The following is a 16,656-nucleotide window of genomic DNA, read 5'->3' as shown; positions in this document are numbered from 1 at the left end:
AGGTTTAGGGTACGTATTAGAGTATGAGTTAGTGTTAGTGTACGGGTTAGGATTAGGGTACAGTTTGGGTAAGGGTAAGGGTTATGGTTAGGATTAGGAAATGGGTAGAGTTTAGGATACAGGTTAGTGTAGGACATGGGTTAGGGTATGTGTTAGGGGTACGGGTTAGTTTTGGTGTACAGATTAGGATTAGTGCATGGGTAAGGGTTAGGGATCGGGTACGGGTTAGGTACGGGTTAGGGTAAGAGAACGGGTTAGGCTTAGGGTACTTATTAGGGTACAGATTAGTGTTTGTGTATGGGTTAGGATTAGGGTATGGTTCGGGTAAGGGTACGGGTTAGTGTTAGGGTACGTATTAGGGTACGGGTTAGTGTTAGTGCACAGGTTAGTATTAGGTTATGGGTTAGAGTAAGGGTTAGGGAACTGGTGAGGTTTAGGGTACAGGTTAGTGTACGACATCGGGTTGGGGTTAGTATACATGTTATGGCATGGGGTTCGGGTTAGGGTAAGGGTTAGTGTTAGGGTTAGGGAACAGGTATGGTTTAGGGTACAGGTAAGGGTACGACAATGGGTTAGGGTACGTGTTAGTTTTAGTGTATGGTTTAGGATTAGGTTACAGCTTAGAGTAAGGGTTAGGGTATGGGTACGGTTTAGGGTACAGGTTAGGTTATGACAACGGGTTAGACTTAGGGTATGTGTTGGGTACAGCTTTGTGTTAGTGTAAGGGTTAGGATTTGGGTACGAGTTAGGGTTGGGTTAGGGAACGGGTACAGGTTAGGGTTCAACAACAGGTTAAGCTTAGGGTACGTGTTAGGGTACGGATTAGTGTTAGTGTACGGGTTAGGATGAGGGTACAGTTTGGCGTAAGGTTTAGGATTATAGTTAGGATTAGGGAAGAGGTGCGGTTTAGTGTACAGTTTAGGGTACAACAAGGGATTTGGTTTACGGTATGTGTTAGGGTATGGGTTAGTATTAGTATATTGGTTAGGATTAGGGTACGGGTTAGGGTAAGGTTTAGGGTAACGATTAGGGTTAGCGTTAGGGAACGGGTATGGTTTAGGGTACCGGTTAGGCTATGAAAATGGAATAGAGATAGGGTATGTGTTAGTGTTTGCGTACAGGTTAGGATATTGGTGTGGTTAACAGTATGGTCAAGGGTTAGGGAACGGGTACAGTTTAGGGTACAGGATAGGGCATGATGATGGGTTAGGGTTAGGGTACGTGTTAGGGTACGGGTTAGGATAAGGGTTAGGTTTAGGGTAGGGAACGGATACGGTTTAGGGTACAGGTTAGCGTACGATAAGGAGTTAGGGTACGTGTTAGTGTACAGGTTAGGATTAAGGTACGTGTTAGGGTAAGGGTTATGGTAAGGCTTAGGGTTAGGTTTAGGGTTAGCGAATGGGTATGGTTTAGGGTACAGGTTAGGGTACGACAGCGGGTTAGGGTATATGTTAATGTACAGGTTAGTGTTAGTGTATGGCTTAGGATTAGGGTATACGTTAGGATAAGAGTTAGGGTAAGGCTTCGGGTTAGGGTTAGGGTCATGGTTAGGTTTAGTGTTAGGGAACGGGTATGGATTAGGGTACAGGTTAGGGTATGAGTTAGTGTTAGTGTATGGGTTAAGATTAGGGCACAGGTTAGCGTAAGGGTTAGGGTTAGGGAACATGTATGGTTTAGATCACAGTTTAAAGTACAACAACAGATTAGAGTATGTGTCTGGGTACAGGTTAGTGTTAGTGTACGGGTTAGGATTAGGGTATGTTTAGGGTAAGGATTAGGATTATAATTAGGATTAGGGTATCAGTACAGTTTAGGGTACCAGTTAGTGTATGACAACAGGTTAGGATTAGGATACGTGATATGGTACGGGTTACTGTTAGTGTATGGGTTAGCATTAGGGTACAGGTTAGGATAAGGGTTAGGGAATGGGTACGGATTAGGGTACAGCTTAGGGTATGACAATGGGTTAGGGATCGGGTACGTGTTAGGGTATGGGTTAGTGTTGCTGTACAGGTTAGGATTAAGGTACAGATAAGGGTAAGGGTTAGGGTAAGGGTTAGGTTTGGTGAACAGGTGCGGTTAAGGTACAGGTTAGGGTATGACAACGGGTTAGGGTATGGGTTAGTATTAGTGTACAGGTTAGGATTAGGGTACGGGTTAGGTCAAGTTTAGGTTAGTGTTAGGGTACGGTTTAGGGTACAGGTTAGGGTCTGACCACGGGTTAGGTTTAGGATATGTATTAGGGTACCAGTTAGGGTTAGGGAGCGGGTAATGTTTAGGGTACAGTTTAGGGTATGATGACGGTTTAGAGTTAGGGTATGTTTTAGGGTACGGGTTAGTGTTAGTGTACGGGTTAGTATTAGGATACAGGTTAGGGTAAGGGTTAGGGAATGGGTAGGGTGTAGGGTACAGGTTAGGGTATGACAGCAGGTTAGGGTTAGCGAACAGGTACGCTTTAGGGTACAGGTTAGGGCCCGACAACAGGTTAAGGTTAGATTACGTGTTAGTGTACGGTTTAGGATTAGTGTACGGTTAGGGTAAGGGTTAGGGATCGGGTACTGTTTAGGGTACAGTTGAGGCTACGACAACGGGTTAGGGTACATTTTAGGGTATGGGTTAAGATTAGGGTACGAGTTAGTGTAAGGGTTATGTTTGGAGTAAGGGTTAGGGAACAAGTATGGCTTAGGGTACAGGTTAGGGTATGACAACGAGATAGGGTTAGGGTACGTGTTAGGGTACAGGTTAGTGTACGGGTTAGGATTAGGGTATATGTTAGAATAAGAGTAAGGGTTAGAGTTAGGTTTAGGGAACGGGTATGGTTTAGCGTACCGGTTAGGGTATGACAAAGGGTTAGGTTTTGGGTACGTGTTAGGGTACACAGTAGTGTTAGTGTATGGGTTAGGATTAGCATATGAGTTAGGGTAAGGGTTTGGGTTAGGGTACGGTTTAGAGTATGGGTTAGTTTTGGTGTACAGGTTAGGAATAGTGTATGGGTTAGGGTAAGGATTAGGGTAAGGGTAAGGGATTGGGTATGGTTTAGGTACAGGTTAGGGTACAGTAATGGGTTAGCCTTAGGGTACTTATCGGGGTACAGATTAGCGTTAGTGTACAGGTTTGGATTAGGGTACGGTTCGGGTAAGGGTAAGGGTTATTGTTAGGGTTAGGGAACTGATAGTTTAGGGTACAGGTTAGGGTACATGTTGTGGTATGGGTTAGTGTATGGGTTAGGATTAGGGTATGGGTTAGGGTGACGGTAAGGGTGAGTGTTAGGCTTAGGGTTACAGAACAGGTACAGTTTAGGGTACAGGTTAGGGTATGACAACATGTTAGGGTATGGTTATGGTACAGGTTAGGATATTGGAACGGGTAAGGGTAAGGGTTAGGGTTGGGGAACGAGTACGTTTTAGGGTACAGGATAGGGTATGACAACAGGTTAGGGTACGTGTTAGGGTATGGATTCATGTTAGTGTATGGGTTAGGATTGGGGTATACGTTAGGGTAAGGTTTAGGGTTCGGGTTAGCGTTAGGGAACGGGTATGAATTAGGGTACCACAATGGGTTAGGATTAGGGTACATGTTAGGGTATGGGTTAGTGTTAGTGTATGGGTTAGGATTATGGTACAGATTAGGGTAAGGGTTCGGATTAGGGAACGGGTACAGTTTAGGATATGACAACAGGTTAGGTTTAGGGTACATGTTAGGGTACGGATCAGTGTTAGTATATGGGTTAGGGTTAAGGTTAGGGAATGGCTAAGGTTTAGGTTACCGGTTAGGGTATGAAAACAGGTTAGAGTTAAGGTATGTGTTAAGTTACGGGTTAGTGTTAGTGTACGGGTTAGGATTACTGTACGGGTTAGGGTAAGGGTTAGGGTGTTAGAATTAGGGAATGTATACGTTTTAGGGTACAGGATAGGATATGACAATGGGTTATAATTATGGTATGTGTTAGGGTACGGGTCATTGTTAGTATACGGTTTAGGATTAGGGTACGCGTTAGGGCACGGGTGCAATTTAGGGTACAGTTTAGTGTATGACAGGTTAGTGTTAGGGTACGGGTTCGGGTATGGGTTAGGGAATGGGCACGGTTTAGGTTACAGGTTAGGGTACTACAACGAGCTAGGTTTAGGGTATGTGTTAGGGTACGTGTTAGTGTACAGATTAGTGTTAGGGTAAGGTTTAGGGTAAGTTTAGGGTTAGCATTAGGGAACAGGTACGGTTTAGGATACAAGTTAGGGTACGACAATGGGTTAGGATTATGGTACGTGTTAGGGAACGGGTTAGTGTTAGTGTATGGGTTAGGATTAGGGTATGGGTTAGGGAACGAGTACAGTTTAGAGAAAAGGTTACGGAACGACAACATGTTATGGTTAGGGTACAGGTTAGTGTTAAGGTACGAGTTAGGATTAGGGTATGGGTACGGTTTAGGGTACAGGTACGGTTTAGGGTACAGGATAGGGTATGACAAGGGTTAGGGTATGTGTTAGGGTATGGGTTAGTGTTAGGGTACGGGTTAGGGTAAGGCTTCTGGTAAGGGTTAGGTTAAGTGTTAGGATTAGGGAAAGGGTAGAGTTTAGGGTACAAGTTAGGGTACAACAGGTTAGGCTTAGGGTATGTTATGGGTACCGATTAGTATAGTGTATGGGTTAGGGTTAGGGTACAACGGGTTAGGGTACATGGTAGTGTAAGGGTTAGTATTAGTGTATGGGTTAGAATTAGGATAAGCGTTAGGGTAAGGATTAGGGTTAGGGAACCAGTAAGGTTTAGGGTACTGGTTAGGGTACGAAAACAGGTTAGAGTTAGGGTACTTGTTAAGTTATGGGTTAGTGTTACAGATTAGGATTAGGGTAAGGGTTAGAGTAAGGAATAGGGATACGATTAGTGTTAGGGAACGAGTATGGTTTAAGGTACAGGTTAGGCTACGACAACGGATTAGGATTAGGGTACTTGTTAGGGTACAGGTTAGTGTTAGTGTGTGGGTTATGATTAGGGTATGGATTAGGGTTAGGGAACGGGTGCGGTTTACGATACAGGTTAGTGTATGAGAATGGGTTAGGGTTAGGGTACGTGTTGGGTGTGGGTTATTGTTAGTGTACGGATTAGGGTACGGGTTAGGTTAGGGTACGTTTTAGGGTATGGGTTACTATTAGTGTTCAGGTTAGTATTAGGGTACAGGTTAGGGACAGGGAACAGGTGAGGTTTAAGGTACAGGTAAGGGTACGTCAATGGTTTAGAGTTAGGGTATGTGTTAGGATTAGGGTATGGGTTAGGGTAAGGGTTAGTGTTATGGGATCGCTACGGTTGAGGGTATGGGTTAGGGTTAGACAACGGGTTAGGCTTAGGGTACGTGTTAGTGTTGGTGTAAGGGTTAGGATAAGAGTATGAGTTAAGGTTAGGGAACGGGTATAGTTTAGGGCATGAGTTAGGGTATGGCAATGAGTTAGGGTTAGGGTACGTATAGAGGTATGGGTTAGTTTTAGTTTATGGTTAGGATTAGGGTACGGGTTAGGGTTAGTGTTAGGATTAGGGATAGGGTTAGGGAATGTGTACGGTTTAGGGTACACGTTAGGGTACGACAATGGGTTAGGTTGTGTGTTAGAGTACGTGTTAGTGTATGGTTAGGATTAGGGTACGGGTTAGGGCACCACAATGGGTTAGACTTAGGGTACGTTATAGGTAACGATTAGTGTAGTGTACGGGTTAGGATTAGGGAACGGGTTAATGTGTTAGTGTTAGGGTTAGGATTAGAATAAGCGTTAGAATAAGGGTTAGGGTTAAGGTTAGGGTTAGGGAATGGGTGCGGTTTAGGGTACAGGTTAGTGTATGACAACAGGTAGGGTTAGGGTATGGGTTATTGTAAGTGTACGGATTAGGATTACGGTAGGGGTTAGGTTAGGGTTACCGTACGTGTTAGGGTATTCGTTAGTGTTAGTGTATGGGTTAGGATGAGGGTACAGGTTAGCGTAAGGTTTAGGGTTCAGGTTAGGGTTAAGGAACGGGTACGGTTTAGGGTACAGTTTGGGGTACAATGGGTTTGGGTTAGGGTACGTGTTAGGGTAAGGATTTGTATTAGCATATGGGTTAGGATTAGAGTACTGGTTAGGGTAAGGTTAGGGAATGGATTAGTGTTATTGTATGGGTTAGGATTAGGGTACAGATAAGATAAGGGTTAGGGAACGGATATGGTTTAGGGTACAGGTTAGGGTATGACAACGATTTAGGGTTAGGGTACGTGTTAGGGTAAGGGTTAGCTTACTGTTTAGGATTATGGTGTGGGTTATGGTAAGGGTTAGATTAAGGGTTAGCGTTAGCGTTGGGTACGGTTTAGGGTACTGCAGCGGGTTAGGCTTAGGGAATGTGTTACGGTATGGATTAGTGTTAGTGTACGGGTTAGGATTAGGGTACGGTTAGGGTAAGGGTTATGGTTGGGGCTAGGGAACGGGTACGGCTTAGCGTATAGGTTAGGGTATGACAAAGGGTTAGGCTTAGGGTACGGATTAGTGTTAGTGTACTGATTAGAGTACGGTTAGGGTAACAGTTAGGATAAAGGTTAAGGTTAGAGTTAGGGAACGGGTATGGTTTAGGGTACAGGTCAGAGTAGGACAACGGGTTAAGTTTAGGGTACGTGTTAGGGTGCAGGTTAGTGTTAGTGTACGGGTTAGGATTAGGGTATGGTATGTTAAGGATTATGGTTAGGGAACGGGTATGGTTTAGGGTACAGATCAGAGTAGGACAACGGGTTAAGTTTAGGGTACATGTTAGGGTGTGGGTTAGTGTTAGTGTATGGGTTAGGATTAAGGTACGACTTAGGGTAAGGGTTAGGGTATGGGGTTAGCATTAGTGTATGGGTTAGGATTAGGGTACAGGTTAGGAGAAGGGTTAGGGTAAGGGTTAGGGTTATGGAGCAGGTACGGTTTAGGGTACAGGTTAGAGTAGGACAACAGGTTAAGTTTAGGGTATGTGTTAGGGTGCAGATTAGTGTTGGTGTACGGGTTAAGATTAGGGTATGAGTTAGGGCAAGGGTTAAGATAAGGGTTAGGGATAGGGATAGGGATCGGGTACCATATAAGGTACAGGTTAGGATATGACAGCAGTTTAGGGTATGTGTTAGAGTACATGTCAGTGTTAGTGTACTGGTTATGATTAGGATACGAGTTAGGGTAAGGGTTAGTGTTAGGGAACGGGTAGAGGTTAGCATATGATAACTGGTTAGGTTTAGGGTACGTTTTAGGGTATGGATTAGTGTTAGTGTACAGGTTATGATTAGGGTAAGGGTTACGATTAGGGAACTGCTATGGTTTAGGGTACGTGTTAAGCTACGGGTTAGTGGTGTTTTACGGGCTAGGATTAGGGTACGAGTTAGAGTAAGGATTAAGATAAGGATTAGATTTAGAGTTAGAGTTAGGGTTAGAGAATGGGTACAGTTTAGGGTGCAGGTTAGGGTACGAAAACGGGATAGGATTAGGGTACGTTTTAGGAAATGGGTTAATGTTAGTGTATGGGTTAGGATTAGGGTACGGGATAGGTTAAGGGTCATTGTATGGGTTAGGGCTAGTATTAGGGATCAGGTACTGTTTAGGGTACAGTTTAGGGTATGACAACGTGTTAGGGTTAGGGTACTGGTTAGTGTTTGGGTTAGGGTTAGGTTACGGGTTAGGGTAAGCTTTAGGGTAAGGGTTAGGGTTAGGGAATGACAAGGGGTTAGGTATAGGGTACGTGTTAGGGTATGGGTTAGTTCTAGTTTACGGCTTATTATTAGGGTATGGGTTAGTGTAAGGGTTAGGTTAAGGATTAGGGTTAGTGTTAGGGTTAGGTACAGTTTAGGGTGTAGGTTAGAGTAGGACAACGGGTTAGGCTTAGGGTATGGATTAGTGTTAGTGTACGGGTTAGAATTAGGGTAAAGTTAGGGTAAGGGTTAGGGTTAGGTTTACGGAATGGGTACAGGTAAGTGTAGGACAATGGGTTAGGGTGTGTGTTATGGTATAGGTGAGTGTTTATTAGTGTATGGGTTAGGATTAGGGTACGGGTTAGGGTAAGTGTTAGGGTAAGGGTTAGTGTTAGGGTTCGGGAACGGGTACGGTTTACGGTACAGGTTAGGGTACAACAACGTATTAGGGTACCCGTTAGTTTTAGTGTATGGGTTAGGATTAGGGTACGGGTTAAGATAAGGGTTAGGGTTAGGGAACAGGTGCAGTTTAGGGTACGACAATGGGTTAGGCTTAGGGTGTTAGAGTACGGGTTAGTGCTGGTTTGTGGGTTAGGATTAGGATACATGTTAGCGTAAGGGTTATGGTAAGGGTGAGGGTTACGGAACAGGTATGGTTTAGGGTACAGGTTAGGGTATGACAGTGTGTTAGGATTAGGGTACTGGTTAGTGTTAGTGTTCAGGTTAGGATTAGGTTATGGGTTAGGGTAAGCTTTAGGGTTAGGGAATGACAAGGGGTTAGGGATAGGGTACGTGTTAGGGTACAGGTTAGGATATTGGTGCAGGTAACGGTAAGTTTAAGAGTAAGAGTAAGGGTTAGAGTTGGGGAACAGGTACAGTTTAGAGTACAGATTATGGTAGAACAACAGGTTAGGTTTAGGGTATGTGTTAGGGTACAGATTAGTGTAAGTGTACGGGTTAGGGTGAGGGTTAGGGAATGGGTACACTTTAGGGTACAGGTTAGGGCACGACAGCAGTTTAGGGTTAAGATACGTGTTAGGGTACATGTTAGTGTTTCGGTTACGATTAGGGTTCGGGTTAGGGTACGGGTTAGGGTACCGGTTAGTGTTACTGTACGGGTTAGGCTTAGGGTACGGTTAAGGATTAAGGTTAGGGCTAGGGTACGCGAATGGTTTAGGGTAAAGGGTATGACAATGGGTTTGGGTTAGGGTATGGATTAGTGTTAGTGTATGTGTTAAGATAGGAGTAAGTTTAGGGTAAGGGTTATTGTTAGAGTTATGGTTAGGGAACGGGTACGGTTTAGGGTACAGGTAAGGTTCTGACAATGGTTAGGGTACGTATTAGTGTTACTGTACAGTTTAGGGTACGGGTTGGGGTAAGGGTTAGATTTATGGGTAGGCAACAGTACGGTTCGGGTACAGGTTAGGGTACGAAAACGGTTTAGGGTTAGGGTACGTGCTAAGGTAAGGATTAGGGTTAGTGTTCGGGTTAGGGAACGGGTACGCTTTAGGGTGCAGGTTAGGGTATGACAACGGATTAGGGTTAGGGTATGTATTAGGGTAAGAGTTAGTTTTAGCGTACAGGTTAGGATTAGGGTACAGGTTAGGGTAAGGGTTAGGGATAGGAAACAGGTATGCTTTAAAGTACAGATTAGGGTATGACAATGGTTTAGGGTTAGGGTACGTGTTAGGTAATGCGTTAGTGTTAAGGTACAGGTTAGGATTAGGGTATGGGTTAGGGAATGGGTATGGTTCAGGGTACAGGTTAGGGTATGACAACGTGATAGGGTTAGGGTACGGGTTAGTGTTAGTGTACGATTTAGGATTAGGTTATGGGATAGGGTAAGGGTTAGGATTATGGATAGGGAACGGGTACGGTTTAGTGTACAGGTTAGGGTATGAAAATGGGTTTGAGTTAGGGTACGTGTTAAGGTATGGGTTAATGTACAGTTTAGGTTAGAGTACCAGTTAGGGTAAGTGTTAGCGTAAGGATTAGTTTTAGGATTAAGGTTCAGGTTAGGGAGCAGATACGGTTTAGAGTGCAGTTTACGGTATAACAAGGGAGTAGAGTTAGGGTATGTGTTAGGGAAAGGGTTAGTGTTAGTGTACGGCTAGGATTAGGGTACGGGTTAGGGTTAGGGAATGGATACGGGTTAGGGTACGGATTAGTGTTAGTGCACAGGTTAGGTTAGGGTACAGTTAGGGCAAGGGATAGGGTAATGGTTAAGTTTAGGGAATGGGTATGGTTTAGGGTAAAGGTTAAGTTATAACAATGGGTTAGGGTATGGGTTAGTTTTAGTTTATGAACTAGGATTAGAGTATGGGTTAGGATAAGGTTTAGGTTAAGGGCTAGGGTATGGGTATAGTTAGGGTACAAGTTAGGGTGCGACAATGGGTTAGGCTTAGGGTACGTGTTAGGGTACAGATTAGTGTTAGTGTACGGGTTAGGATTAGTGTACGGTTCGGGTAAGGGTTAGGGAATGGCTACGGTTTAGGGTACAGGTTAGTGTACGACAACTGGTTAGGTTTAGGGTACAGGTTAGGGTAAGGATTAGTGTTAGGGTTCGGGTTAGGGCTAGGGAATGGGTACGGTTTGGATACAGGTAAGGGTATGACAACGTGTTAGGGCTAGGGAATGGGTACAGTTTGGGTACAGGTAAGGGTACAACAACGTGTTAGGGTTAGGGTACATCTTAAGATTAGGGTAAAGTTAGGGTAAGGGTTAGAGTTAGGGTTAGTTTTAGGGAACGGGTACTGTTTAGGATACAGGTTAGGGTACAACGGATTAGGCTTAGGGTATGTGTTAGGGTTAGGGTTAGTGTATGGAGTAGGATTAGGGTACTGATTAGGTTAAGGATTAGCTTTAGGGTTAGGGTTAGGGAACGGTACAGTTTAGGGTGCAGGTTAGGGTATGACAACGGGTTAGTGTACATGTTAGGGTATGGGTTACTGTTAGTGTACAGTTTGGGGTACAATGGGTTACGGTACATGTTAGGGTAAGGGTTAGAGAACAGGTACAGTTTAGGGTACAGGTTAGCGTATTGACAGCGGGTTAGGCTTAGGGTGTGTGTTATGGTACAGGGTAGTGTTAGTGTACGGTTTAGGATTAGGGCATGGGTTAGGGTAAGGGTTAGGTTAAGGGTGAGGGTTAGGGTTTGGGTTACGGAATGGGTATGGTTTAGGGTACAGGTTAGGGCACGACAACAGGTTAAGGTTAGGTTACGTGTTAGTGTACGGTTTAGGATTAGTGTACAGTTAGGGTTAGGGTGAGGAATCGGGTACTGTTTAGGTTACAGTTTAGGGTATGACAACAGGTTAGGGTACATTTTAGGGTACGGATTAGTGTTAGCGTATGGGTTAGGATTAGGGTACGAGTTAGGGTAACGGTTAGGGATAGGGAACGGGTACGGTTTCAGGTACAGGTTAGGGTATGACAACGGGTTAGGGTTACAGTACGTGTTAGGGTACGGGTTTTTAGTTTACGGATTAGGATACGGGTTAGGGTAAGGGTTATGTTTAGATTAAGGGTTAGGATTAGGGTTAGAGAATGAGTACGGCTTAGGGTACAGGTTAGGGTATGACAAAGGATTAGATTTTGGGTACATGTTAGGGTATGTAGTAGTGTATGGGTTAGGATTAGCGTACAAGTTAGGGTAAGGGTTTGGATTAGGGTTAGGGAACGGGTACGTTTAGGGTACAGGTTAGGGTACGATAACGGGTTAGGGTACAGGTTAGTTTTGGTGTACAAGTTAGGTTAAGACTTAGGGTAAGGGTTAGGGTTAGGGATTGGGTACGGATTAGCGTTAGGGTACAGCTTCGGATTAGGGTACGGTTCGGGTAAGGGTTATTGCTAGGGTTAGGGAACTGATACGGTTTAGGGTACAGGTTAGTGTACAACAACGGGTTAGGGTACATGTTGTGGTACGGGTTAGTGTTAGTGTACGCCTTAGGGTACAGGTTATTGTTAGTGTATGGGTTAGGATTAGGGTACGGGTTAGGGTGACGGTTGGGGTAAGGGTGAGTGTTAGGGTTACAGAACAGGTACAGTTTAAGGTACAGGTTAGGGTATGACAACATGTTAGGGTGCAGTTATGGTACGGGTTAGGATATTGGTACGGGTAATGGTAAGGGTTAGGGTTGGGGAACGGGTATGTTTTAGGGTACAGGATAGAGTATGACAACAGGTTAGGGTTAGGGTACATGTTAGGGTATGGGTTCATGTTAGTGTATGGGTTAGAATTGGGGTATACATTAGGGAAAGGGTTAGAGTAAGGTTTAGGGTTTGGGTCCGGGTTAGTGTTAGGGAATGGGTATGAATTAGGGTACAGGTTAGGGTACCACAATGGGTTAGGATTAGGGTACGTGTTAGGGTATGGGTTAGTGTTAGTGTATAGCTTAGGATTACGGTACAGATTAGGGTAAGGGTTCGGGTTAGGGAACAGGTACAATTTAGGGTACAACGGGTTAGGTTTAGGGTACGTGTTAGGGTACAGATCAGTGTTAGTGTACAGGTGAGGATTAGGGTCTGGTTAGGGTAAGGGTTAGGATTAGGGTTAAGGTTAGGGAACGGGTAAGGTTTACGTTACCGGTTAGGGTATGAAAACGGGTTAGAGTTAGGATACGTGTTAAGTTACAGGTTAGTATTAGTGTACGGGTTAGAATTACTGTATGGGTTAGGGTAAGGGTTAGGGTATTAGGGTTAGGGAATGTATACGTTTTAGGGTACAGAATGGGTTATAGTTATGGTACGTGTTAGGGTAAGGGTTAGGGCACAGGTACAGTTCAGTGTATGACAGCGGGTTAGTGTTAGGGTACGTGTTAGGGTATGGGTGTTAGTGTACGGGTTAGCATTAGGGTATGGGTTAGGGTAAGGGTTCGGGTACGGGTTAGGGAATGGGCACGGTTTAGGGTACAGGTTAGGGTACTACAACAAGTTAGGTTTAGGGTATGTGTTAGGGTACGTGTTAGTGTACGAATTAGTATTAAGGTACGGTTTGGGGTAAGGTTTAGGATAAGGCTAGGGTTAGGGTTAGCGTTAGGGAACAGGTACTGTTTAGGGTACAGGTTAGGGTACGTCAACGGGTTAGGATTACAGTACGTGTTAGGGAATGGGTTAGTGTCAGCATATGGGTTACGATTAGGGTACGGCTTAGGGAACGAGTACAGTTTAGAGAAAAGGTTAGGGAACAACAACGTGTTATGGTTAGGGTACATGTTAGGGTACGAGTTAGTGTTAAGGTACGGGTTAGGGTTAGCGTACGGGTTAGGGTAAGGCTTCTGGTAAGGGTTAGGTTAAGGGTTAGGGTTAGGATTAGGGAAAGGCTAGGGTTTAGGGTACAAATTAGGGTACAACAGGTTAGGCTTAGGGTATGTTATGGGTACCGATTAGTATAGTGTATGGGTTAGGATTAGGGTACGGATCGGGTAAGGGTTAGGGTAAGGGTTTTGGTTAGGTTTAGGGTTAGAGAACTGGTATGGTTTACAGTACAGGTTAGGGTACAACAACGGGTTAGGGTACATGTTAGTGTAAGGGTTAGTGTTAGGGTACGGGTTAGGATTAGGATAAGTGTGAGGGTAAGCGTTAGGGTTAAGGTTAGGATTAGGGAACTGGTAAGGTTTAGGGTACTGGTTAGGGTACGAAAACGGGTTAGAGTTAGGGTACATGTTAAGTTACGGATGTTAGTGTACAGATTGGGATTAGGGTGCGGATTAGGGTAAGGGTTAGAGTAAGGATTAGGAATAGGGTTAGTGTTAGGGAACGAGTATGGTTTAAGGTACACGTTAGGCTACGACAATGGATTAGGGTTAGGGTACGGGTTATTGTTAGTGTATGGATTGGGATTAGGGTACGGGTTAGGTTAGGGTAAGGTTTAGGGTTAGAATTACGGAACGGGTACAGTTTAGGGTGCAGGTTAGGGTATGACAATGGGTTAGGGTTAGCGTACGTGTTAGGGTGTTCGTTAGTGTTAGTGTACAGGTTAGGATGAGGATACAGGTTAGCGTAAGGTTTAATGTACGGTTTAGGGTACAGTTTGGGGTACAATGGGTTTTGGTTAGGGCACGTGTTAGGGTAAGGGTTTGTATTAGCATATGCATTAGGATTAGGGTACTGGTTAGGGTAAGGGTTAGCGTTAGGGTTAGGGAATGGGTATGGTTTAGGCTACAGGTTATGTACGACAACAGGTTAGGCTTAGGGTATGGATTAGTGTTATTGTATGGATTAGGGTACAGATAGGGTTAGGGTTAGGGAACGGGTATGGTTTAGGGTACAGGTTAGGGTATGACAACGGTTTAGGGTTAGGGTACGTGTTAGGGTATGGGTTAGTTTTAGTTTACCGTTTAGGATTATGGTGTGGGTTACGGTAAGGGTTAGGGTTAGCGTTGGGTATGGTTACGGTTTAGGGTACTGCAGCAGGTTAGGCTTAGGGTATGTGTCACAGTATGGATTAGTGTTAGTGTACGGGTTAGGGTACGGTTAGGGTAAGGATTAGGGTAAGGGTTAGGGCTAGGGAATGGGTATGGCTTAGCGTGTAGGTTAGGGTATAACAAAAGGTTAGGCTTAGAGTACGTCTTAGGGTATGGATTAGTGTTAGTGTACTGGTTAGGTTAGGGTACGGTTAGGGTAAGAGTTAGGATAAAAGTTAAGGTTAGAGTTAGGGTTAGGAAACAGGTGTGGTTTAGGGTACAGGTCAGAGTAGGACAACAGGTTAAGTTTAGGGTACGTGTTAGTGTACGGGTTAGGATTAGGGTATGGTAGGTTAAGGATTATGGTTAGGGAATGGATATGGTTTAGTGTACAGGTAAGGGTATGACAATGGGTTAAGGTTAGGGTACATATTAGGGTATGGGTTAGTGTTAGTATACAGGTTAGGATTAGTTTATGGATCAGGGTAAGGGTTAGGTTTAGGGTTACAGTTAGGGAACGGGTATGGATTAGGGTACAGGTTAGGGTATGATGACGGGTTAGGGTTAGAGTACGGGTTAGTGTACAGATTAGGATTAGGGTATGGTTTGGGTAAGAGGGTAAAGGTTTTTGGTTAGGTTTAGGGTTAAGGAACAGGTAAGGTTTAGGGTACAGGTTAGGGTATGACAACGAGTTAGGCTTAGAGTACTTGTTAGGGTATGGGTTAGTGTAAGGATTAGGGTACCAGTTAGGGTAAGGGTTAGAGTTAGGGTATGGGTAAGCTTTAGGGTACAGTTTAGGGTACAACAGGTCAGGCTTAGGGTACATGTTAGGGTACAGATTAGTGTTAGTGTATGGGTTAGCGTAAGGTTTAGGGTTATGGTTAGGATTAGGGAACAGGTACGGCTTAGTGTACAGTTTAGGGTACAACAAGGGATTTGGGCTAGGGTACGTGTTAGGGTATGGGGTAGTATTAGTATATTGGTTAGGATTAGGATACAGGTTAGGGTATGGGTTAGGGTATGGGTTAGTTTGCGGGTTAGAATTAGGGTACGGGTTAGTGTATGGGTTACAGTAAAGGTTAGGTTTAGGGTAGGGAATAGATATGGTTTAGGGTACGACAACGGGTTAGGATTAGGGTACATGTTAGGGTACGGGTTAGTGTACAGATTAGGATTAGGGTACGGATTAGGGCAAGGGTTAGGGTAAGTGTTAGGGTTAGGGAACGGGTATGGTTTACGGTACAGTTTAGGGTACGACAACGTGTTAGTGTTGGGGTATGTGTTAGGTACAGGTTAGTGTTAGTGTATGGGTTAGATTTAGGGTACGAGTAAGGGTTAGGATAATGTTTAGGGTTAGGGAATGGGTACGGTTTAGGGTACGGGTTAGGGTTAAGGTTAGGGTTAGGGAACTTGTCAGGTTTATTTAGAGTACCGGTTAGGGTACGAAAACGGGTTAGAGTTAGGGTACGGGTTAACTTACGTGTTAGTGTACGGATTAGGGTAAGGGTTAGAGTTAGGATTAGGTATAAGATTAGGAAACGAGTACAGTTTAGGGTATGAAAACGGATTAGAGTTAGGGTATGAGTTAGAGTACGGGTAAGTGTTAGTGTACGGTTTAGGATTAGGGTACGGGTTAGGATGAGGATTAGGGTTAGGGTAGTGTTAGGCTACGGGTTACTGTTAGTGTACGAATTAGTATTAGGGTACGGGTTGGGGTAAGGATTAGGGTTAGGGGTACGAGAATGGGTTAGGGTACGTGTTAGTGTATGGGTTAGGATTATGTTACATGTTAGGGTAAGAGTTAGAATTAGGGTTAGGGAACGGGTAATGGTGTAGGGTACAGTTTAGGGTACGACAATGGGTTAGGATTAGGGTACGTTTTAGGGTATGGGTTAGGGTTAAGGTAAGGGTTAGAGTTAGGGTTACGGTTAGGGAATGGGTATGGTTTAATGTACAGATTAGGGTACAACAGTTTAGGGTATGGGTTAGTGTTAGTGTACTGGTTACGACTAGGATACAAGTTAGGATAAGGGTTAGGGTTAGTGTTAGGGAATGGGTATTGTTCAGGGTACAGGTTAGGGTACGACAACAGGTTAGGGTTAGGATAGGGTTAGGGTACGAAAATGGGTTAGGGTACGTATTAGGGTATGGGTTAGTGTTAGTGTATGGCTTAGGATTAGGGTACAGTTTGGGTAAGGGTAAGCGTTAGGATTAGGAAGGGTTAGGATTAGGAAATGGGTAGAGTTTAGGATACAGATTAGTGTAGGACATGGGTTAGGATTAGGGTATGTGTTAGGGGTATGGGTTAGTTTTGGTGTACAGATTAGGATTAGTGCATGGGTAAGGGTTAGGGATCGGGTACGGTTTAGGTACGGGTTAGGGTAAGAGAACGGGTTAAGCTTAGGGTACTTATTAGGTACAGATTAGTGTTAGTGTATGGGTTAGGATTAGGGTATGGTTCGGGTAAGGGTACGGGTGTTAGTGCACAGGTTAGTATTAGGTTATGGGTTAGAGTAAGGGTTAGGGAACGGGTGAGGTTTAGGTACAGGTTAGTGTACGACAACAGCTTAGGGTTAGGGTATGTGTTAG

General features: G+C 44.4%; 1 protein-coding gene and 1 long non-coding RNA gene across 10 annotated transcripts in view; both read left to right on the top strand.

Moving 5' to 3' along the window:
* The window catches only part of SPG21 (SPG21 abhydrolase domain containing, maspardin), a 111,578-nt gene that overhangs the window by 59,463 nt on the left and 35,459 nt on the right, over nucleotides 1–16,656 (top strand). The gene's annotated exons all lie outside the window — the stretch shown is intronic.
* LOC137230641 (uncharacterized) overlaps nucleotides 1–16,656 on the top strand; it is a 45,939-nt gene that overhangs the window by 24,971 nt on the left and 4,312 nt on the right. Inside the window, exons 2-3 of the long non-coding RNA XR_010946199.1 lie at nucleotides 21–4,568; nucleotides 12,601–15,067. This is a non-coding gene — a long non-coding RNA (uncharacterized lncRNA). The remainder of the gene's footprint in view (nucleotides 1–20; nucleotides 4,569–12,600; nucleotides 15,068–16,656) is intronic.

This window comes from Pseudorca crassidens, chromosome 1 (assembly GCF_039906515.1).
Source record: "Pseudorca crassidens isolate mPseCra1 chromosome 1, mPseCra1.hap1, whole genome shotgun sequence".
NCBI lineage: Eukaryota > Metazoa > Chordata > Mammalia > Artiodactyla > Delphinidae > Pseudorca > Pseudorca crassidens.
Note: the sequence above shows the minus strand (reverse complement) of the source record. Positions and strands in the feature narration are given on the sequence as shown.